Raw genomic sequence first — 24,630 nt, 5'->3', positions numbered from 1 at the left:
GCTTATCTGAGTAGCTCACCAGCATAGAGTTCCTTGCCTCCAGCAAAGCTACCTACTCTACCTGCCCTTATCTGGAGAACGTTCTAGGTCCTGGAAGACTGACCTTATCTAAAAGCTGTCTCTAGACCAGATGCCTGATTTGTCTTTACCTTGACCCTTGGCACAGATCCTTGCTAAGAAGACTTGCTCTAGGAGCTCTGTTATAGGACCTTACTGTCACATACTAAGGCTTGTGATAGGTGCATGCCTATATATTCCTTATAGTCTGGAAGAAAATTGAGCTGATTCACTGAAATCTGTCTCCCAGAAGGCTGTCTCCATTTTTGCTCATGGGCTGTGTACAAAGCTTTCTGTCACTCTTACCTCTTTCCCCTTTCAGCCTGGTGGCCAACAGGGTGAGAGGGAAAGAGGATTCCATAATTTGTAAGTGGAGTTTTCTGTCCCACCAACCCACTCCCAAATAACCACACAGAGATTTAGTAATTATAAATGCTTGGCAGATAGCTTAGGCTTGTTACTAACCAGCTCTTACAACTTAAATTAACCCATAATTTTTATCTGTACTCTACCATGTGGCAATACCTTTTTTCAGCACGGCAAGTTCATCTGCTTCCTCTGTATCTAGCTGGTGACTCTGGCCTCTTTCTTCCCCATGTTCTGTCTGCAAGTACTACCTAACCTCTACCTGCCTGACTGTTAGACATTTAAACTTTTATTAAGCCAGTCTGAGTGCCAAATATTCACAGTGTACAAAAGGATTATTCCACAACAGAAGTGTTGCAAGTAATGCAGAAAATAGGTTTTCAGTGGGAAATAGACTCCATGAAAAATTTAGCTAGAGGTCATTTACATAATATTTTGGCCCCAACTTGTTCTTATTGAGTAACATGGATTTAACAACTAATGGGCTGATTTCCTAGAAATAGTATTAATTCTGTTGGATGATTATTACTGATGATTCATTCACATCTATAGTGAAAAAGAAACAAGTGGGGCAGAAAAGATGAAGTATGTTTTTTAATGTGTTAGTTTATTTTCTCAAAACTGTTTCAGTATCAATACAATCATCATTCCTTTTGTCATAGTAGGCCTATAGAGATTAAATACAATAAATAAATTTGAGGACAGAATAATTGGGCCTTTGTTCAATGTTTACTGAGAAAAATGTGTTACTAAGATTTGCAATATAGCTTGCTACTTAACTGACTCCTTGGCAAAGATATTTCCAATATAAAATATTTCTCTGCAAGTGTTATTTATAAACACATAAACTTGAAGAGCCTACAGAAGAAATTAAGGAGGAAAATCAGCCTCATATTTGACACAAATTTCTTTTGAAGAGTTCCTTAGCAAAATTTCTGGATTTGAATTTGACATTTTAAGCAATGTTCTGACGGAGACAATGGAGAATACTATACTTATAAGTGGATCACTTACCAGAGATGTTAGCAAATTCCATAGTTTTTACTTGATAAAACAAAAGTTCACCCTCTCCAGAGGATTCAAACTGCTAAATTTTTGCTATAATTAAGAAAACATCCAGGCAGTGGTGGCACATGACTTTAATCCCAGCACTTGGGAAGCAGGGCCAGGTGGATCTCTGTGAGTTCAAGAATTTGAAGCCAGCCTGGTCTACAGAGCAAGATCCAGGACAGGCACCAAAACTACACAGAGAAACTCTGTCTTGCAAAACCGAAAAAAAAAAAAAAAAGAAAGAAAGAAACCTTCCACTTATTCTAATTGCAATTGAAGAATAAGCAAGGTTTCCACTGAGTAGTTGCCATTTCAAGTCACACACCACTGCCATCCTCACACCTACTGCCTTTTTTATAGTTAAATCTACCCAGTACAACATATTAAAACGGGGGGGGGGGAGGGAGGAGGGAAAGTTTGATTAATAAGAGAAAATATACACAGAAGATACAAATTCCCAGAAAACATAGCAATACCAAATAGTCTTAAATTATCCTAATCACTTACTGAAAATTGTAGGTAGATGAATTTCTAAAGGGTCTTATTACATAAAAAACATGGGAGCCAGATATTGGGGTGAATGCTGAAAGATCAAAGAAGCAGATAGCTAACCTCACCTTGCCAACTTCTCAGCCAATCCTGTTTCCATGAATCCTCAGACTGGAAGCCTCTGAGTCCTCACCCAAATGGATCTCAGCTGAACTGCTACTAAAAGCTTAAAAAGACCTCTAGTTCCTGGTCCTCATGCCTTATATACCTTTCTGCTTCCAGCCATCACTTCCTGGAATTAAAGGCATGTGTCTTTCCCAAGCAAGACATGAGATCTCAAGTGCTGGGATTAAAGGTGTGTGTCACCATGCCTGGCTTCTATGTCTGTCTAGTGGCTGTTCTGTTCTCTGATCCCAGATAAGTTTATTGAGGTGCACAATGTATCAACCACATTTCTCCTTTTTTGTTTAAAATTTTTAAGTTATAACTAATATAAGAAAAAGTATATACAATAAGTATATACAATATATACAGTCAAGAATTATATTGACAATGTATAGTCCATTAACATTTGACAGATTAACAATGACCAGTCCATTAACATTTGACAAATTCAGCCAAAAAATTTCATTACTTATCCTATTTAAAACAAGTGGTTCCTTTTAAAAAAAAAAATAGATTCAATAATCTATCTTTTTATCTTACCATATCCATATTTCTTTTTTCTTTTCTGAGTAGATTCAAAAGTCTACCTTTTTTTTTTTCCATCACAGGCAATTTATTTTGTTCTATTCATTCACAGTTAATGCAGAAAATACTTGGAAACATTTCCATATAATGTTTGACACAGAAATCATCAAATAGAAGTATACAATGTTGACAGGAGGCAGTACATTTATAATTTATAACCCAAAATGTATTTATAAATTAGAAATGGAAAGATCTACAAATGAAATTATGAAGGTTCACCAAAGTTATTTAATCTGTCAGTTTCTCATTCATTTTTATGTCTTAATAATATTCTATTGTATGAATAAGCCACATTTTATTTCTCTCCAGTATTTGATAGCTATTTGAGTTGTTTTAACTTTTTTACTATTAGCAACACACTGCTGTAAACCTTCATGTACATGTTTCATAGGTGCACATTTTCAGTAGTTTGAGGATATATTCCTAAGGGTAGAATTGTTGAGTAACAGAGTAACAATGTTTTGCATTTTGACCAACCACCAAACTGTTTTGCCAAAGTGGCACACCATTTTACATTCTCACCAAATCCTTGTTTTTAAGGCTCTGATTTTTGTACAAAAGCATTCAATCATTCTGTCAGACCAAACCAGGAAAATAAGCTATAGTTCAGAGCTGTTCTATTCCATTTACTATACAAAGCCATTCTTGGCGTTTGCAACTCTCAGCCCTTTTGAGTATTCTTGCAGTGTTCACCTTTTCCTCCACCACTTTTTTTTCTTCTTTTTTTCTGGTTTATTTCTATCTATTACAAATGTATAAAAAATCCTCCATCAACGCTGCTGATAGCAGCAGAACCTTGAGAAATATACCTTTGGTTTGCCTCGGAAAAGGAACACATATTGCACTGTAAAGTTTATAAAATTGGTGCAAAACATTGTGATAATGTTACAATACCAGTTTTAAGAGTTCAGTGACTAATGGGGAGCCGATGGGATACATGCAGAACTGTGAAAGCGATCTCACTTAGCCAGCTGTACACGTAGACTGTAAATCTACATTCAGATCATTTCTGAACTAAGACTATCATCTCAGTTTATCTGTTGAGGTCAACCAGGAAACCCTAGAATATACCTTGATTTTTGCAAAAAAACAAAATAGGGGGAGGAGTTTCTTCAGCATTTCAGTCCACGAGTAACAGTATCCTAACAGGCAAAGTGTTCTCTCACTGTCAACATAGAATGAACTGCTGCTGGAGGTCAACTTGGGCTTTAATTTGCATTAGCACTTACATGCATAGTAGTCCAAGTTGTTGACCTCATGATTTTTAAAAGTAACTCTAAAAAAGCAAAATGGCCCTTCTTGGAAGACTAAAGAAAGACATCCAGCCACAGTTGTAAAAAGTCTCATCAAAACAATATACCCTTTTATGAATTACGCCTCAATTAAAAAAAAAAAAAAGTAGCCCCAAATAAGAAGCAGCTCTGAAAAAGAAAATATAACTTAAGATATTTGAAAAAAAACAAGGTGAATACAGGTTCAAAAGTAATTAAGATACATTTTCTTGAGGCTATCTAGAATTAGGCTTTAAAGAATTCTACCATTTCAAGTTTACCACTAGTTACTAGATACCTATTTACAAACAAGATGTTCACCTTTTTTGTTCCTTTATCAAGAGAAAAATCTACCTTCAGACTATGAGGGTGGTGATGGGGAGGGACTAGAAAACAAGGTTCAAACAATCCCATTCAAATATCACATTTTTCAAATGAAAGAACTCCAAACTGCACTTGAAGTTCCAATCACTAAGACACTTTCCATTCAAATGATTTAAGTACAACTACATGGCACCAAGGTTTAGGCCTAATATAGGCCTGACACCCAAGTCCTTGTTTTCTGGAAGAAAGGCCTCAAAAGTCCCACTCAATTCCACATAACAATACTTCAAAGATCAATTAGGTTTTCCTTTCCTTAATATTTTTGTTTTTGACTTCTAATCTTAAAGACTAGATTAAAACTTAGCTCATTTCCCAGAAGGCATTGCTTCCCTTTGCTCTATGAAAGAGTCCACCAAGACCTCTTCCTCAAAACCATCTAGCCCCCAGCCTCCAGCCTGTGCTTGTGATGCATCTTTCTCAACATCCTGAAAAGGTAATGTAGGTAAAATATGCTCATAAACATTAAAACTAGTTGTTAGAAAGATGTGACTAGCTTTATAATTTAAGTTTTAAAGCATAAATACTTGCAGCTTAATCTGCACTGACAATGATTGTCGAAGCCTAGAATTCAACATTTACAAATTCTCATTCACACACACAAAACACACTATTATCACACAACTTGTGTCTTGAGAGAATCTTCTGCTTTTTAAATCTTTGGCCTCCCAGTCAATCCCAAGTTCTACCAACTTTTCCGAGTTCTGGTAGTTACCTGGACCACTGAGGCATTGCCACAAGACTTCTTCTCTTTTGAAACAACCTTTTTCTCTAGATATTAGGATAGCTACATCAGCTTGTTTCTTCTGTGGTGTATGTTGGTGTGGGATTATCTATTGCTTGATTTTTCATGGATGTGTTTAGCTTCTTTGGGTTGAATTTTCCCTTCTAGTGCTTTCTTTAGGGCTGGGTTTGTAGACAGGTATTGATTAAATCTGGTTTTATCCTGGAATGTTTTGTTTACTCCGCCTATGGTGATTAAGAGTTTTGCTGGGTATAATAGTCTGGGTTGGCATCCGTGGTCTCTTAGTGTCTGCATGAGGTTTGTCCATGATCTTCTAGCTTTCATAGTCTCTATTGAGTAGTCTGGTGTTATTCTGATGGGTTTGCCTTTATATGTTACTTGGTCTTTTTCCTTTGCGCTCTTAATATTTTTTCTTTGTTCTGTGTGTTTAGTGTTTTGATTATTATGTGGCGAGGGGACTTTTTTTTTGGATCCAGACTATTCGGTGTTCTGTAAGCTTCTTGTATCTTCATATATATTTCTTTCTTTAGGTTAGGAAAGTTTTCTTCTATGATTTTGTTGAATATATTTTCTGTGCCTTTGAGTTGGTATTCTTCTCCTTCTTCTATCCCTATTATTCTTAGGTTTGGTCTTTTCATGGTGTCCCAAATTTCCTGGACATTTTGTGTTACGACTTTTTTGTCTTTAGTGATTTCTTTGACGAATCTATTTTCTCTATCATGTCTTCAGTGTCAGAGATTCTCTGTTCCATCTCTTGCAATCGGTTGGTTATGCTTGTTTCTGTAGTTCCTGTTCGTCTTGTCAGGATTTCTATTTCTAGCATTCCCTCAGCATGTGTTTTTTTTATTGTCTCAAATTCATTTTTCAGATCTTGGAATGTTTCTTTCATCTGTTTAATTGCTTTTTCTTGGCTTTCTTTGATTTCTTCCCATTTTTTGTTGATTTTTTTCTTCCATTTCTTTAAGGGAGTTTTTTATTTCCTCTTTAATGGAGTTTTTCATTTCCTCTTTAAGGGAAGTTTTTATTTCCTCTTTAAGAGAGTTTTTCATTTCCTCTTTAAGGAAAGTTTTTATTTCCTCTTTAAGGTAGTTTTTCATTTCCTCTTTAAGGAAAGTTTTTATTTCCTCATTGAGGGAATGTTTTATTTCTTCTTTAAGGGCCTCTATCATCTTCTTAAAGTCATTTTTAGGGTTGATTTCTTCTGTTTCTTCTGTCATGGTATGTTTAGGTCTTGCAGGTGTAGAATCACTAGGTTCTGATGTTGCCATATAGGTCTTTATGTTTTTGCCTGTATTTTTGCACTGGCGTCTACTCATCTTTTCCTCTGTGCGGTGCAGGTGGTGTCTGTGTCTGAGAGTGCCTCTCTTGTTCTAATTTTTAGTCTTGGTTTATTAGTGGTTCTTGGTTAAATTGGTGCTATTGGGCTGTTTCTTCAGGGACAGCTGATTTCAGTCAGTGAATTATATACTTATGATTCTGGTGATCTGGTTTGGTGTCTGGGTAGCGCCTTCTTCTGTGTTCCCAGGTCACGTTTTGTTCATTTGTCAACTCCTCAGCTGATCTTGTTTCTTCAGTCTTCAAACTGTAGGCATCTGAATCCTCTCCCAGATGGGTTTCAGCTGAGCAGGGTAGTCTCATCAACACCTCCAAGTTGTTGGGTTTCACAGGATCAGCAGTTGGGCCCTGGGTTGTCCCCAGACGGAGTGTCCAGACTCACCCTGGTTCCGACCCACGGAGATAGCCTCTTCCCCAGGTGTTGGGGCTAGGGGCGTCCCCGCTCCAAGCTGCGTCCGCCCCTCTTCGTCCCCGGGCCTGTCCACCCCTGTGGCCCGCCGCCACAGGCCCACCTGCGTCCACTTGTCTCCGCCGCTGGCGCTGTATGTCCCTGTCAGCTGCCACTGGGTCTGTCTGCCTCTGCGGGCAGCCAATGGGCCTGTATGTCTCTGCTGGCTGCCACCGCGGGCCTACCTACGTCTGCTTGTCACTGCTGCCAGGCCCATCCACCTCTGCGGGCCGCCACCAGGCCTGTATGTCTCTGCCGGTTGCTGCTGGGCCTGTATGTCCCTGTCGGCCGCTGCCACCGGGCCCTTCCACCTCTGCAGGTCGTGACCTGCGACCACCTGTCTACTTCTGTGGGCCGCCGCCGGGCCTGAATGTCTCTGTTGGCCGCTGCCGCCGGGCCCTTCCACCTCCGTCTGCTTATCTCCGCCGCAGGGCCTGTCCACCTCTGTGGGCCACCACTGGGCCTGAGTGTCTCCGCCCTGCCACCGGGCCTAAATGTCCCTGTCGGCCACTGCCGCTGGACCCGTCTACCTCCGCGGGCCACTGCCACAGGCCTACCTGCGTCTGCTTGTCTCCGCCATCTTGAATCCCCTCCCAAAAGTCTACCTTTTATCATTTCTTTTATTTATTTTTTTCATTTTTCTTTATTAAGAAATTATCTTCTCACTCTACATACCACACACAAATCCCATCTCCCTCCTCCTACCCCCCAGCCCTCCCTCCCAACCCACCCCACATCTCCACATCCCCCAAACCAAGGTCTCCCATGGGGAGTCAGCAGAACCCAGCACACTGAGCCTAGGCAGGTCCAAGCCCCTCTCCACTGCACCAAGGCTGCATAAGGCATCACACCACCTGCATTGGCCTCCCAAAAATCTGCCCATGTGTCATGGATGGATCCCCATTCCCCTGTCCGGGTTCCCCCCAGACAGTTCGAGCCAAACAACCATCTTCCATATCCAGTCCCATGGGGTCTCCACAGCCACTAGTCCACAGTTCATGGGCTTCCACCAGTGTGGCCAGTCATCTCTGCAGAAATATCTGTTTTGTAGAGAAAAACAGCCCTAGGTAGTTTTAGATGGCAGTCCTGTGGTGAAACAGAGGTAGAAAATTTCAAGGTATTTAGCATTATTGAAGAGAAGGTTCTTGCTTTGCATTGGAAGCATAAGAAGGTACCCCAAGGGTAGGACTCCATCCATCTAAACCTTCAATTTATGGTAGGAATAGGCAAAGTGATTCCTAGTCACAGGAAGCAACTTCACATAAACCTACTGCAATTCTGGTCCAAGCATGGCAAGGTCATCACAACTTAGAAGGCAAATTTGGGGACTTATCAGTGTTGTACAGGTTTTGGAAACAAGAAAAATGCAAAATTTAAAGGTCATGGATTCTTACTCTATGGTTTCAGTTCAGCACTGTTGCACTCATCTTTGATGGCAGAGCCATATCTGAATGGAATGGCAGAAGTCATAAAGCCAGCACAGCTACTTGACAAAGATCTAGCAAAGCTGAGCCACATGATGGCCACTGTGCCACCTTTGGTTTTCATCTCTATCTGTTGCTTACTTGGAAGACTTTTAATATTTGTACAATTTGGGAATATTGGATTGATGGAAAATTTCTTATGAATCATTTATGCCTTCTCCCAGGAGTATTGCTTCTAGGCTTTCCCAGGAACATCCTGAGCATACTACGCTTCCCACATTTAGGGAGATATCCTTATCACATGAAGGTCTTCTTTATGCCTTGCAGGTTGTGACACACATAAAGAAGCCAGAGGTCTCTTTGAGAGGCTATGAGATATTCTTTAAACATCTGTCCCTGTACTTACACAGGAACAAGATATTGAAAAGAAAGTAAACTTCAAAAGGTCAACAAGATTTGGTGGGTTAGAGGAGTTGGCCACAGTTCAAATTGCAAGCCTCTTTTCACTATACACTCAGACAACTATGTGGCATATACAGCAACAAAGTAAGATAAAGTTACCTCTGCCTTACACAGAGACTTATATTGATGAGCAAAGAATGGAGTGGATAGATGGGATAGATGATAAAAGAATGAGATTTCAGGACGTTCCTTTCTTAGAAAAGTTAGCACATGCAGGGTCACTGTGATGACATATGACCAAAGAACAACAGAATGCCTGGATTAGACATATAAACAAATTCTGTAACTATATAAAATTTAAACATTGTATTATGCCAGAATTTGAATAGTAATTTCAGTTGTTTTGGCCTGAGGAATTTTCTTGGGCACTCTGACAATTAAGAGTTAATAATACACTACTCGGGACATGGCAGTATGCCCAGGCTGGCTTGAAGATTTTTGTTTTGGCCTAGCAACCTTGAAGCAACTAGTGCTACCAGCCTGAGAACAGGCTATCATATTCCTTTAGATTCTTATTGGGTTATGGGTTAATGAGTAAAAATGGAAACTTTAATCAATGATGTCAAAACTTAAGGGAAAATGATTGGAAATGTTAATTCTGTTCTATCATAGTTTATTAAAGATGACTAAAAGATAAGCCAGAGGAAGGGAAACACATGCCCAAAAAAACAAAAATATTATCTATGATTTGGAACAAAATGAACTTATCCCTACTACTACATTCTGTATAAATAAAGAAGCATTCTGGCTGCTAGTCAGACTGCAAGATTCTGACCACCATGGCCTTCTTCCCTTGCCAATTCCTTACATCCTCTGCTGGGACCTGTTCAAGTTTGGCAGAGTCAGAAATCCATTAAGAAGACTGCAATAGTTCATTGTATGATTCTCGGAAGATGAAGCCTGTGCTGTATTTTGAAACTATAGGATGTTGAGATACCCAAGCTATGAGACATCTGCCATGGAAAACTGCATACAGGGAGTGAAAGTAGCAAAGGAGAGACATGTATGAAAATTTGCAGGGTTAGAGATATCTAAGACCTTTAAGAATAAAGCCCCATGTGTCTGAGACACAGCTACAGAATTTGGTGTTTGCCCTGCTAAGTCTTGGTTCAATCTTCCCTCACTGTGTCCACATTCCTCTTTTGGTTTGCTTATTTTTCTCTCATACAATACATCCTGACTACAGTCTCCTCTCCTTCCACTTCTGTAGCTGAAGTTTTCTCTAGTCCTGCTCAGCCCCACAGAACCCACAACCACTTATAAAATAATCACTCAGAAGCTTCTATTAACTAAACTGCTCGGCCATTAGCTCAGGCCTACCACTAACTAGCTCTTACACTTAAACTTAATCCATTTCTGTTATTTTATATATTGCCACATGTTCCATAGCTTTACCTGTTGCCTTTACGTGCTGCTCCCTGGGCGGCAGGCTGGTGTCTCCTGACTCAGCCTTCCTGTTCCCAGAATTCTCTTCTCTGCTTGTCCCGACTATACTTCCTGCCTGGCTACTGACCAATCAGCATTTTATTTATACAGAATGATATACACAGCACACTTCAGTCTCCTCCTTGCTCCCAGATCCACTCCTCTCTTTCCCTTCAGGATACAGCAAATATCCCAGGGATATCAACCAAGCATGGCATAACAAGTTACAATAAGAATAGGCACAAACCCAATATCAAGCCTGGACTAGGCAACCCACTAGGAGGAAAAGGATCCCAACAGCAGATAAAAGAGTCGGAGACACCCCTTTCCACTTTTAGGAGTCCCACAAAAACACCATGCTACACAAACATAATGTATATGCAGAGGACCTAGCAAAGACCCTTGCAGGCTCTGTGGTTGTTGCTTTAATCTCTGTGAGCCTCCATGAGCCCTGCTTAGTTGATTTTGTGGGCTTTGTTTTCTGGGTGTCCTTTAAATTGGAAAAAAAAATTTCGAGACAGGGTTTCTCTGTGTAGCTTTGCACCTTTCCTGGAACTCACTTGGTAGCCCAGGCTGGCCTCGAACTCACAAAGATCCACCTGGCTCTGCCTCCTGATTGCAGGGATTAAAGGCATGCGCCGCCGCCGCCGCCGCCGCCGCCACCACCACCACCCGGCTTAAATTGGAAAAAAATTTAATTGACTTTTTGAAAATATTTTCTAGGCTTTTGACTTGGGAATTCTTTCCTTCTGTTCCTATTATTCTTAGTCCCCCCCCCATTTTTCCATACACTTCCAGGAAGTGTGCACCGCACTTAAGTTTCCACATTCCTTGCTAAAAGCTCCACTATTTCAGTCATCTATCCCTGTATTCTCACCCTCTATCTCTTCCATATTCACCTAGTACTTCCTGTTCCCATCCCCAACCGCCTCCCATGCACCCACAAAAGCTATTCTATTTCTACTTCCCAAGGAGAGCCATGTATCTCTTCTAGAGCCATCCTTGTTACTTAGCCTTTCTGCATCTTTGGATTGTTAATCTTTACTGAACAGCTAATATCCACTTATAAGTTAGTACATGCCATGTTTATCTATGTGCTTCTGGGTTCCCTCACTCAAGATAATAAAGAACTCAAGAAACTAGATAACAAACCAAATAATCCAATCAAAATGGAGTACACGTCTAAACAGAATTCTCAATATAGGAATCTAAATGGGTGAAAAACACTTAAAGAAATATTCAATATCCTTAGCCATCAAGGAAATGCAAATGAAAACTATTTTGAGATTTCATCTTACACCTGTCAGAATGGTTAAGATCAGTAACACAAGTGACAACTAATGCTGGCAAGGATGTGGAACAACTGGAACTATTGAAACTGCCTGGCCATTAGCTCAGGCCTACCACTGACTAGCTCTTACACTTAAACTCAGCCCATTTCTATTAATCTATATGTCGCCATGTGTTCTGTGGCTTTACCTGTTGCCTTTACATGCTGCTCCCTGGGTGGAGTTCATTGTTCATTGTTAGTTGTTCACTGCTGTTGCAGGTACAAACTTGTAGAGCTAATGTGGAAATCAATATGTAGTCCTCAGATATTTGGAAGTCAATCTACCTTAAAATCCAGCTATACCACCACTCTTGGGCATATACACAAAAGATGCACCTCCATCCTACCACAAGGGCAGTTGCTCAACTATGTTCATAGCAGCTTTGTTGGTAATAGGCATGAAATAGTATGTCTGTGAGAGATTGTGTTGATTGATAATTAATGTGGGAAGGCTTCTCCACTGAAGGTGGCAATATCTCTAAGAAAGTGGGCCTGGGCTGGATAAGATAACTATATGAGCATGAGACAGTGACTAGGCAAGAGAGAAAGCCAGGAAACTATGTTTGCCCATGGGTTTTATCTTCAGTTATTGGCTTGAGTTTCTATCCTACACTCCCAAAATGATGGAGTGTGTTTTGATATGATCAGCCAAGTAAACCCATTCATTCCCTGAAATGCTTTTAGTTAGAGGATTGAAGGACAGCAACATAAAGGCAAGTTAGAACAAAAAATGGAACACTAAAAGTGATTTTGTTGCTAAGTAGAACCTGGGAATGTTGTCTTTTGGAAGAGTGTGGAAGATATCAGAAAATTAGGTGGCAAAAGCCATGGAAAGTTGTACATAGAACTTAATTGACTTTTTTTTTGTAGGATCAGGAAGATGAGAATGTTGAGAGTCATGGCAAGACAGTGGAGGTTGAGGTCATAGGGTTTCAGTCAGAAATAGATTCCAAAAAAATTAAGCTAGAGGTCATTTGTGTGATATTTTGGCTCAAAAGTCATTTTATTCTGCCTATGACCTGGCAATTTAATAAGGTAGAATTAAAAAATAATGAGCTAATTTCTTAAATGGAGTATCAAAAATCTGTTGGATGGTTACTACTGATGACTCATTCAGGTCTACAGTGGAAAAAAATTGAGTGGGGCAGAAATAAATGAAAATGAGAAGGTAGTTTCAGATGGCAGTCAAGTGCTGAAACAGGCAGGAATCTTCAAGGAGTTTATCACCACTATATAGAAGGCCCTTGCTCTGGAATCAAAGCTTCACAAGGTGCCCTAAGGGTAAGACTCTATCTACCCAAACCTTCAGTTTACGGAAGGAGTAAGCAAAGTGATTCCTAGCCCCAGGAGCAACTCAATGTAAAATCTGCTGCACCTGTCATCCAAGTGTGTTAGTGTCTATCACAATTAAGAAGTCAGACTTTGCAGAATCACCCATGATGTGCCAGTCCTGGAAATAAGAATCTAAATTTTAGGTCATGAATTTTTAGTCTGCGGTTTCATTTCAGCATTGTTACAGGCATCTGTGTTTAGCAGAGTCCAAGTGAAGAAACTGAGAGTTCATTGCATGAAGCTGTGAGGATAAAGCCTGGGGTGCATTTTGAGACCACAAGATGTTGAGATACCTAAGCTATGATACATCTGCCATGGAGAGCTAGGTGCATATAGGGAGTAGATGTAACCAAAGAGAGAGATGTATGAGAAGTTTCAGGGATAGGGCTATCTAAGTGCTGTGGGATGTTCTGTATGTTAAATGTGTTGCTCTGATTGGTTAATAAATCAAACATTGATTGGCCAGTAGCCAGGCAGGAAGTATAGGTGGGACAAGCAGAGAAGAGAATTCTGGGAACAGGAAGGCTGAGGCAAGGAGACGCTGTGAGCCGCCACCATGACAGGCAGATGTTAAGATACTGGTAAGCCACAAGTGTAGCAGGAATCTTAAAAGTTCTTATAAAATAAAATCAAACCTGAGGCGAGTTATTGGGGTCCATGCTGGTAGATCAGAGAGACAGAATAAGCCACAGCTATCTCACCTCGCTGGATCCTCAGCTGGTCTTGTCTCCTCAGACTGGAGGCCCCTGAGTCCTCATCCGGAATGGGTCTCAGCTGAATTACTGCTCAAAAGCCTGAATGCTTAACCAGCCAAAATGCTTAACTAGCCAAAAGCTTAACCAGCCAAAATCTTAACCAGCCAAATGCTTCTAGTTTCTGGTCCTCACGCCTTATATATCTTTCTGCTATCTACCACCACTCCCTGGGATTAAAGGCTGGCTTTCTGGGATTAAAGGCATGTCACCATGCTTGGCTATTTCCAATGTGGCCTTGAACTCACAGAGATCCCAGAGGGATTTCTATCTCTGGAATGCTAGGATTAAAGGTGTGAGTGCCACCATTTTCTAGCCTTTGTATCTAGTGGCTGTCTGTTCTCTGACCCCAGATAAATTTATTAGAGTACACAATATTTTGGAGAACACAATACCACCACACACAAGTCATGTGGCAACTTATAGATTAATAGAAATGGGTTAATTTAAGATATAAGAACAGTTAGCAAGAAGCCTGCCACGGCCATACAGTTTGTAAGCAATATAAGTCTCTGTGTATTTACTTGGTTGGGTCTGAGCAGCTGTGAGACTGGCGGGTGAGAGAGATTTGTCCTGACTGTGGGCCAGGCAGGAAAACTCTAGCTACAAATGGCACTCAGTGGGTTGGCAAGAGTTTTCACCTAAAACTTAAGAAAAAAGATTCCAAAGCAGAGGTAAACAGTTTCCTAGTTATCTCTCTCAAGTTAATGGCAGCCTGCAGGTTTGAGCTACTGGTGGGTTCCTGGCATTTGCGCTTGACCTACAGTATGGTGGGAATGAGGTGTTTACAAGTAGCACATTACACTGCTGTGTGATGAATTTAGCCTTTACTAGTATTTAAAAAAAGGTTTCCGGGCTACATGCGGCTTAGTTAAAAGCATAGACCCACGATGGCTCCCAGAGCTGGTGGTAAACTGTACCACCTCCATATTGGGAAGCTGAGGTGGGCAGAGCCAGCAGCCACAGTGGCTGTTTCAGTCTTAGAATGCTGCAGTTTAAAGCAGTAGATTCACAATAAGACAGATTCAGATGGAACAAAACTTTAAATACTTTACAATGTGTGTATAAATGTACGTAGGCTTGAAAGAGTTATAAAAAGTTATATAAACAAGTAGTTTTTTAAAAATAAAGTCTTTAAAGAGACGGTAAAAGTAGTATAAAAAATAGGCCGCATAAAGATGGATATTACACATAGAGTCTGGATTGTATTGTCTTTGGGATTTTTAACTTCAGAAAAAATTGATTGTAAAAGCTGTTGAGTTAAGCCAATATGTATATTTTAAAGATACCTTGACTTCAAAATGTGGATGTAAGGATATGTTGCTTTGGAAAAGAGGCTCTGCTTTTGTTTCCACAGAAAGCAAGAGGCTATAGATTTGTTCCAGATTAAGATACATCAGGTTTGACCAGCCAAGACCCCCTGAAAGGTCTCCGATGACACCATGGCCAACAACCAGATGATCTAACAACCAGAATGGTTTCAAGGCAACTGGCTCAGACAATACGCCCTCACAGACTACTCTATAATCCTAAAATTTTCTTTGTGTCCCCATAAGATACAGTGGCCCCCTCCAGCAGGAAGTAGTAAGAGAAGCTATGCCCAAATTCCCAAATATACCAAGCTGGCTTTGGAGATGGAATTGGCTCACTCCTTCTCTAAACACAGGCATATTGCTAAAAGAAAAGATTAAGAGATTCTTGTGTCCCAAATCAGAAGAGCCCTCTGGTGTGGTACAGAGAAAAACCAATATTTTTATTTAAAAAGGTTGATTTAAATAAAATCTCTTTCTAAAGAAGAAAGGGAATATGTTATAGATATAATAGGATGAAAGGGTAAATTAATGAACCTACTTTTAAAGAGCAACTTGTTTAAAATGTTTTACATTGGTATAGATTTTAGTTTATTGATACAAACTTAAATTAATTTTGTTATACTGGGTGTATATTTCTACTATTTTTAAGGTGTTATGTTTGTACAGCTCATTTAAAATTGTAATGGATAATTAGAAAATAGATTAATAATTAGTCATCTATGATAATCATACTCATAGCCATGTTAGTTAAGTCTTCTAGGAATACATAGATATATTCCAGATAGATACGTAATCTTCAAACACTTCAAAGATCTACAGACTATGGCATTTAAAACATTTTTAAAACTTTAGACTTTCTGGACAGTAAAACATGTCTGCTCCTGGCAGCATTGGATTTACTTCAGAGAGGAGGATGGGCATCAAAGACACTCCATATGGAGTTTATCTTCGCCTTGGCAAAAATAGCATTTGGGCAAGAAACTGTTCTTGCCTGAACTGCTTGATCAACTGGACATGCAGGACCCATGGAAAGGTGACCACTGAACGTTGCTTGGCAAAATGGTCCTTTAGGTTCCTGCTTCACAGATGAAACTGCCAGACATTCTACAGGACACAGAAAAAAATGACTGAGAGACTCTAGCCCTGTGGCCTGATGACAGATACCCCAACTTTACAAAAGAACTTTGGATGACTGTCCAGGCTGCCAGCTGTCTCTGTCTACCCTGCAAGACCCCTGAAAGTTGCTTGCATTCTTCTCCCATTTCTTGGGTAGTATTATATCCTTCTGAGGTCTTTGATGTAGTTAAAGCTAGATACAATTTTCCTTAGTTATGATAAAAGATAAGTTAGATATGAAACCTTAGACTCACAAATATAAGATAGATAGAATATCTTCTTTAATTTTGCCAAATAGAGTAGTTATTATAAATAGACTAGTTATTATAACTGTAATTCTTATTTGATAATTGTTTTGTTATCTGTAATTTTACCATGTAAAAGTTAAAACCTTCCTTTAAAAAAAAGAAAAGAAAAGGGTAAGTGCTGTGGGATGTTCTGTGTGGCAAATGTGTTAATAAATAAAACACTGACTGGCCAGTAGCCAGACAGGAAGTATAGGTGGGACTAACAAAGAAGAGAATTGAGGGAACAGGAAGGGAAGGGGGAGACTGCCTACAGCTGCCGCCAGGACAAGGAAGATGTAAGGTACCAGTAAGCCAGGAGCCACATGGCAGAGTATAGATTAATAGAAATGGGCTAAATATAAGAGTAAGCGCTAGACAATGATAGGCCTGAGCTAATGGCCAAGGAGTTTAAATTATATAAGTGTCTGTATGTTTCTTTTATAAGTGGGCTAAGGGACTGCCGGGGGTCAGCAGGACCTGAGGAGAAAATTCTACCTACATTCCCATTCCCATTCATTTCTTTTGGAATACAAATAGGTATTCTGCACTCCCCATTCTGTGTGTATGTTGGAGAGATGTAACTTGTTTTCTTTTTTTTGTTTGTTTCTTTGGTTTTGTTTTTGTTTGTTTGTTTGTTTTTCAAGACAGGGTTTCTCTGTGTTGCTTTGTGCCTCTTTCCTGGAACTCACATTGCAGACCAGGCTGGCCTCGAACTCACAGAAATCCACCTGCCTCTGCCTCCTGAATGCTGGAATTAAAGGCCTGTGCCACCACCGCCCAGCATAACTTGTTTCCTAATTTTACTAGATGTCACAATCAAGAGATGGTCTTGAGTGTCAGAAGAGATTTTAGCTCCTCATAGTCTGCTGTTGCAGACTATGAGGAGCATTGAAATGACTAAATGCATTTTTTTCATGGATGATAATGAGCCTGTAGTGACCTTAGTCAGAATGTATTTGATGAAATGAAAAACCTTCCAGATAGGATGATGTATTTGATCATGTGTCTCTCCTTGGTGGCTTTCTTTGGGTTGCTTGTGAAACCTTTAGTAGAGCAGTCTTTCTGGATGAAATTCCTCATTGGGGATAGGTATGAGTGTCTATAGCCTCAGCCCATTTGCTGTTCTTTGTGTCTACTGTGTTGTGGTTGAGACTAATAAGCTAGCTTCCTTCTTGTGCTGTCATTCCTTCACCACCATTATAGACTCCATTTCTAAATCACATAAGATACAGTAGAAGCAATTGCTAATCAGTGCTAGGCCAGTTTGCTAGCCTGCTGTTTAATTTGTTTGTTTATTTGTTTTTGAAGACAAGGTTTGCCTTGTAGCCCCTGTTTGTCCTGAGAGTAGTTCTGTACACCAGGTTATCCCCAAACTCAGAGATCCCCCTGCCTCTGACTCCCAAGTTCTGGGATTAAAGTTGGACCAAGATTACTGGTTTGTTTTGTTTTTATATTATTGAGTGATGGGCCTGGAACATAGGTTTGTATACATGTCAAGGATATGCTATTGTGTTGAGCTTCACCCACATCTTGAATTTTTAAACTTGGCAGAGGGTATCATTCTCTTTCCCAAGATGGCAGTATTCATGACATTAATACTGCCTGTGCTATCTGAGTCACTGATTCCAGGTGTGTGACATTCTTTTTACCTACTGTGCTTATTTTGAATTCATTTGAATGAACATGAGTCTTTTACCTGTATGCATGGATGTGCACCACATGGGTACCTGATCCTCACAGTGGTAAAAAGCCAGTATCAGAAACCCTAAACTTGGAATAATGGATAGTTGTGATCCCCATGTAAGTACTGGCAGTTGAGCCCACCTATATGCAAGACCAGGAAGAGTTCTTTATACCGAGCCATTTCTCCTGCCCTTCTTGATTGTTTATGATCAACATCTATACGGCTGATGTTCTCATCTGTCCATCTGTAACTGTTGCAACATGGAGTGCCTTTTAGTAGGATCTTATTGATTTTACATTTTAAACAGGGACACTTCAGGTTTCTGGAAGATTAATATAAAACTGAAATGAATGCATACCTCTTTGTAGGAACTTCAGTAAAAACTTCTGAGTTCTTTCTATCTTTTTTGTTTAATTGATTTTTGCACAGGAGACAGGGTCTTAATATATACTTTTGACTGTCCTGGAACTGATTGCATACTATAGGCTGGCATTCAGTTTTGAAGCAGATATACCTCCCTCTGCCTTCTGCGTGCTGGGATTAAAGGCACTTGCCAATAAACCCAGCTTTCAAAACTTATTTTTCTTTTTTGTAGTTAGTAATTGTTCATACAATTTTTCTGATGTGTACTCTCTACTGTTGCTCTGTTAACTTGTCTATGTTTGTTAATAGGCATGTTTCTTGCAAAGTGATATCCCATTCAAACAGTGCAGAAATGACAGAAGTTCTTGTGGGCTGCAAGAATATATCATAGATTCAGCTGTGTATTAAAGTTGAACTTTGACCAGCCAAGGGTTTGTCAAAAGGCAAACCCATTTATTATGAATATTTGATGTTACCCAGCCTTTAATATTCCAGCTGTCTTCTGCTATGAAATCCTTGCTTGTCCAGACCAAATGGTAAACAATTCAGCTTCCCAGACCTGCTGTACCTACTAAGTTACTAAATGCCCTGCTAAGCTTAGGAGACAAGCTGGCAAGAGGCACATAGCTTTGTTTCCTGTGCTAATGAAGCTTAGACCATCCCCTCACCTTGAGGAGGCCTAGTGATTCTCCAGAGCATTTTGACTGAGAACAAGAGAGGTTTTTACATATCAAGGTGAGAGATAAAACAATATTCCTGAGGAGGCAGGGAACCACGTGCCCAGGGAAAGAAAAGGCAGGCATTTTCTGTAGACAAGGACAGAACAGCATGGTGAGAGAGAAGAGAGGATGACAGGGATTCCATAGAGGGTAAGCAGATCTCGTGTGGAGTTTTCAGAGTGCCAGGAGTAGAGAGTAACAGAGATGGAGAAAGAGGATACAGAGAACGAAGATGAGGCTGAAAGCATAGGAGTTAGTCGTTAGCTGGACTATGAGCTAGGGAGATGGACAGAACTGCAGTTATGGAGACAGGATTTCATCCCAGAGAAATAAAGTGGACGGATATAGAGTTTGTTATATCTTGAGTTATTCCTGCCTTGAATGCCTGGTGGAACTATAGCTGAATTGATGTAATTTTGTCTTAAGAGGAATAAAGTTAACAGACATAAGAACATAGTGTAGGTAGATTTTTTTTCCCCCTGCTATCCCATGCTGGACATAGCAAAGCCCCCTTGGGCCCTTGGGGAATCAATAAGAAGTGAACCTCCTATTTGGTTTCCTTCTAAAGTGACTTGGTGACTACATTTTAATGTCTGTATCATGGAGTAAGTGTGCATAGCACCAGAATTATATGTCTATGTCTATATTGTCAAAGAAGTATACATTTACAATGCTTTCAGTATCATGTTTTCTGTTGTACATATGTATGGGATATTTTAGAATGCAGTGACCTATGAAGATGTGCATGTCAACTTCACTCGGGAAGAGTGGACATTGCTGGATTCTTCCCAGAAGAGTCTGTACAAAGATGTGATGCTGGAGACCTACAGGAACCTCACTATTATAGGTAAGACTGAATTTTCCTTCGTGTTTTAAAATAGAGGGACAACTGTTCTTTGGTTATTAATACTCTTCTGTAATTTGATTGAGAAAGAGGAAGAATGTGGTTAGTAAATCAGGCATGATTCTAAGGTTCACTGAAGATAGTAACTTAAATTTTGCATAATTTTCAATAATATATATTTTCTGTTAATCTATTTTAGGATACAGTTGGGAAGACCATAATATTGAAGAACATTATCAAAGTTCTAGAAGACATGAAAGGTAATTTTCATCTGAAAGCTGATATAAATGTGCCTCTGAAGAAATTGTAATGTGTGCTGGAAGTTTTAAAGAAAAGCAGAAGTTTAAATAAGCACAGCTTAATGTGCATTGATGAATATTAAGTTCTCACAAAACTGTATACTTCAATTATCATGATGTGAATTTCATTTTCAAGGCATTCTTTAAAGAAAGAAGACAGGGAAACAATGTCTTAACAGATATCACCATTTGAATCATATCCTCATTAGAACTATGCTGTAGACCTGCCAATCCATTTATTTTCATACTGCTCATATTACAAAATGTATACACATTAAAGAGGTGATAATTAGTGTCCAAAACCCTCTAATAAGCAAATAGTCCATAGTAAAGCTACTGTTACTGTTATACTTGTGACTTTGCTAAGTTTAGTGAAAGAGGGAGTTAGAGTCAAACGTCAAGGGGCAGTTGTTGTGGAGAAACCTCAATCCCTATTCCACATGTCTATGAGGAGCAAAAAGTAAAAGTATGTGAATTCAATGGGAAAACCTTTTGTTTGTTATTCTTCCCTTAGTAGATATATCATTTGTCACTCTGGATATAAGTCATATGAGCATAGGGATATGGAAAGATGTAACGTCCTTCTTTCTCAGAACAATTAGAAGGTATGTAGTAGTCCCCACATTGAGTAAACTTGTTAAATTTGATTCAAGTACATAAGTAATTGGCTTTCAAGTTTCATTGTTAATACATTAACAAACTCACATTGCTAAAAGCATTATGAGTACTAGGAACATGTGAATACTTCTCTTTGTCCTAGTTCACTTAACAAATATAGTATGACTCACAATATAGGAAAATTTATGAATGGAATAGTCATGGTAAATCTCTGAGTTCTTCCAGTTCTCTTCAAGTGTGTGAAAATTTTCATATAGGAAAAAGATTCTATAAATGTGAACCATGTAATAAAGGTTTTTATCATACAGGTATCTTCAAAGATACAAAACAACCCTTAATGAAGGGGAACAACATGAGTGTAAATACAGTGACAAAAGCTTAAGGTCTTTCCTCTTTACAATTAGACCAATTGTAATTTTACAATTAATTGTAAAATTGACTCATTCAGATATAAAGATTCAAAGGGGTAATGAATGTGGTAAAGCTTTTACATGTGCCAATTATCCTTCCTTGCAGGCATGAAAGAAGTCATACACAAGAGAAACCTTCTGAATATAGTCATTGTGTTGAAGCTTTTGCATATCATAGTCATCTCCCAAGGCATGGAAGAACACATACTGGAGAGAAACCCTGTGAATGTAATCAATGTGGTAAAGCCTTTGCACACAAGAGTAGTCTCCAAGTCCATAAAAGAACTCATACTGGAGAGAAACCTTATGAATGTAATCAGTGTGGTAAAGCCTTTGCATGTGACAGTAATCTCCGAGTACATAAAAGAATACATACTGGAGAGAAACCCTATGAATGTGATGAATGTGGTAAAGCCTTTGCACGTCTTAGTAATCTACAAATACATAACAGAACACATACTGGAGAGAAACCTTATAAATGTAATCAATGTGGTAAAGCCTTTGCACGTCTTAGTCATCTTGAAATCCATAAAAGAACACATACTGGAGAGAAACCCTATGAATGTAATCAATGTGGTAAAACATTTACTCGTCCCAGTAGTGTCCAAATGCATAAAAGAACACATACTGGAGAGAAACCCTATGAATGCAATCAGTGCGGTAAAGCCTTTGCTTGCCACAGTAGTCTCCGAATACATAAAAGAACACATACTGGAGAGAAACCCTATGAATGCAATCAGTGTGGTAAAGCCTTTACACATCATAGTCATCTTCAAGTGCATAAAAGAACACATACTGGAGAGAAACCTTATGAATGTAATCAATGTGGTAAAGCCTTTAAGCATCACAATCATCTTCAAATGCATAAAAGAACACATACTGGAGAAAAACCCTATGAATGTAATCAATGTGGTAAAGCCTTTGCATATCACAGTAGTCTTCGAATACATAGACAAACACACACTGGAGAGAAATCCTATGAATGTAATCACTGTGGTAATGCCTTTGCACATCTTAGTACTCTTCAAAGGCATGAAAGAACACATACTGGAGAGAAACCTTATGAATGTAATCAATGTGGTAAAGCCTTTGCACGTCATAGTCATCTTCAAAGTCATGAAAGAATACATACTGGAGAGAAACCCTATGAATGTAATCAATGTGGTAAAGCCTTTGTATGTCATAGTCATCTTCAAAGGCATAGAAGAACACATACTGGAGAGAAACCCTATGAATGCAATCAGTGTGATAAAACCTTTGCATGTATCAGTAGTCTTCGAAATCATGAAAAAAAATCATACTGCAGAGAAACTCTATAAAAGTAGTCAGTGTGGTAAAGTTTTGCACTTTATATATGAATAAAACTTTGTGTGCAATCAATCTGTTAAAGACTTTGCATATTACAGTAGCCTTGGAGTGCCTAAAAAACTAATACTGAAGAACTCCTTATTATAAAGTATTTAGTAAGATGTTACCCAAAACACTTACATTCAGTTGCACAAGAGTATTTATTCTGGAGAAGAAAAATTGACAGTGTCAACAATCTGTTCAAGCATTATGATATCTGTCTTTGTTTTGTTTGTACCTACAAACTCATGTGAACAAAAGCCCTTTGAATTTAAACAGTAAGGCAACCCTTTTAGATTTCATACTTCTTCAATTACATGAAATAACTAATTCAGATGTAAAACTTTATGGGTGTGTATTAGTGCCTTTTCTGTATTTGTAATATAATGTCTATGTCAACTTATAAATGAGTTTAATTTGGCCCTTGGGTCGAGAGGTATACAGAATATCCATGAAAGTGGCATGGCAACAAGTGTCAGACATGGCAGCTAAAGCAAGAGGCTAAGAACTCACATCCCTAATCTGCAGCATGAAGCAGAGTGGAAACTAGAAATGATGTATGGATATAAATTCTCAGAGCACTACCCCCAGTGACATATTTCCTCTAGCAGTGCAATATTTCCTAAATCTTCCTAAATGATACCACCAACTGAGAAGGATTGATTTCTCTGACTTCAAGACTACCCACTTCCTTTCTGTTATATGAACCAACTCATGATAAAGAAAAGTCTGCAAGTAAGCCTTTAGATGCCTCAACACCTGTCTTACAGAAATGAATGCTTAAGAGATAACCTTTCATGAGTGAAAACTTGTTTGTTTAAAGATTTGTTTTCATTTTAATTGCATGATATCAGTGTGTATTTATATGTACATGTGTATGCTGGTTCCCAAGAAGGTTAGACCCTTGGATCATCTTATAGCAGGAATTACAGAAAGTTGTCAAAGTTGGTCCTGGAAATGAAGTTTTCTTAACTGCTCAGCCATATATCTAGTCCTATAAATATTTTAAAGCCTATTTACATCATTTTGAAGCCAGGAAATAGGGAAGAACTCATACAAGAGAAAATCCCTATTCATGTAAATGATTTGGTAAAGACTTTAGCCATCACAGTTGTCTTTAGGTCCAAGAAAAAAATCTTGTTTCATTTCATTTTCATCATATCCTTGAAGGAAGTAAATTACTTACCATGTTCAATCAAGACTGATAGTGGTGATCAATGCATTGTGGTTTCTAATTGAAACATTTGATGTAGATACTAAAGTGTGTTATATATATGGTAATTTCATTTAATGACATTTATTTTTTGGTCCTTTTGTTATTCTTCTATTGTGCTTTTACTTAGTGATAGGTAATTTTCTGCTGCAGTGTATAGAATGGAATGCCCATCATGTAAGTAATCATTGTTTATTTAAATATCAGGCAGTATGTGACCATATTGTCAAGGAAAGGATGTCTGTGAAATGGTGGTGGGTTATTGTTCCTGGTTTTGTGTTTCATATTTTCACAAATTCCCTTGAAATTTTGTTGTTTGTTATTCAGTGTTCCTTGGATGTCAGTAATTATTCAGGAATATATTTGAACTCATGATCCTCATGTCTTAGCCTTCTGAGTACAAGTCCAAGGGTAGGTGATGTAGTCTCATTATTTGCTGTTTTGTCAATGCAATTTAACATTGTTAATGTTAAAATGTTTATAGAAGAGAATAAAAGAAACATTAAATAACTCATGTATATTCAGAGCAGTATTTTTATTTATCTGGTAGAGATGTAATAAAGTGAAATAATCAGCAATCAACTGTGTATCTCATGACATAATTCTGCCTCTCATAAATTATATATATATTTAACATTCCATATTTCTTTCTGTCCCCATTAGTTAACCATTTCACATTTCATCTTGAAGTACTTCCTTCTAAGAGAATTATCTAGAGATGTCATATAATGTAATGGCACTAAGATTTATTTTGTAACAAACATTTATGGTATGTGTGTAATGTGATTATGAATTTGTAG

At 38.8% G+C, this 24,630-nt stretch overlaps 1 pseudogene; it reads left to right on the top strand.

Annotated features, from left to right (window-relative positions):
* Positions 1-24,354, top strand: part of LOC114686965 — a 52,892-nt pseudogene extending 28,538 nt beyond the window's left edge.
* Positions 24,355-24,630: the final 276 nt, after the last annotated feature.

Source organism: Peromyscus leucopus, chromosome 17 (genome assembly GCF_004664715.2).
Source record: "Peromyscus leucopus breed LL Stock chromosome 17, UCI_PerLeu_2.1, whole genome shotgun sequence".
Lineage (NCBI taxonomy): Eukaryota > Metazoa > Chordata > Mammalia > Rodentia > Cricetidae > Peromyscus > Peromyscus leucopus.
Note: the sequence above shows the minus strand (reverse complement) of the source record. Positions and strands in the feature narration are given on the sequence as shown.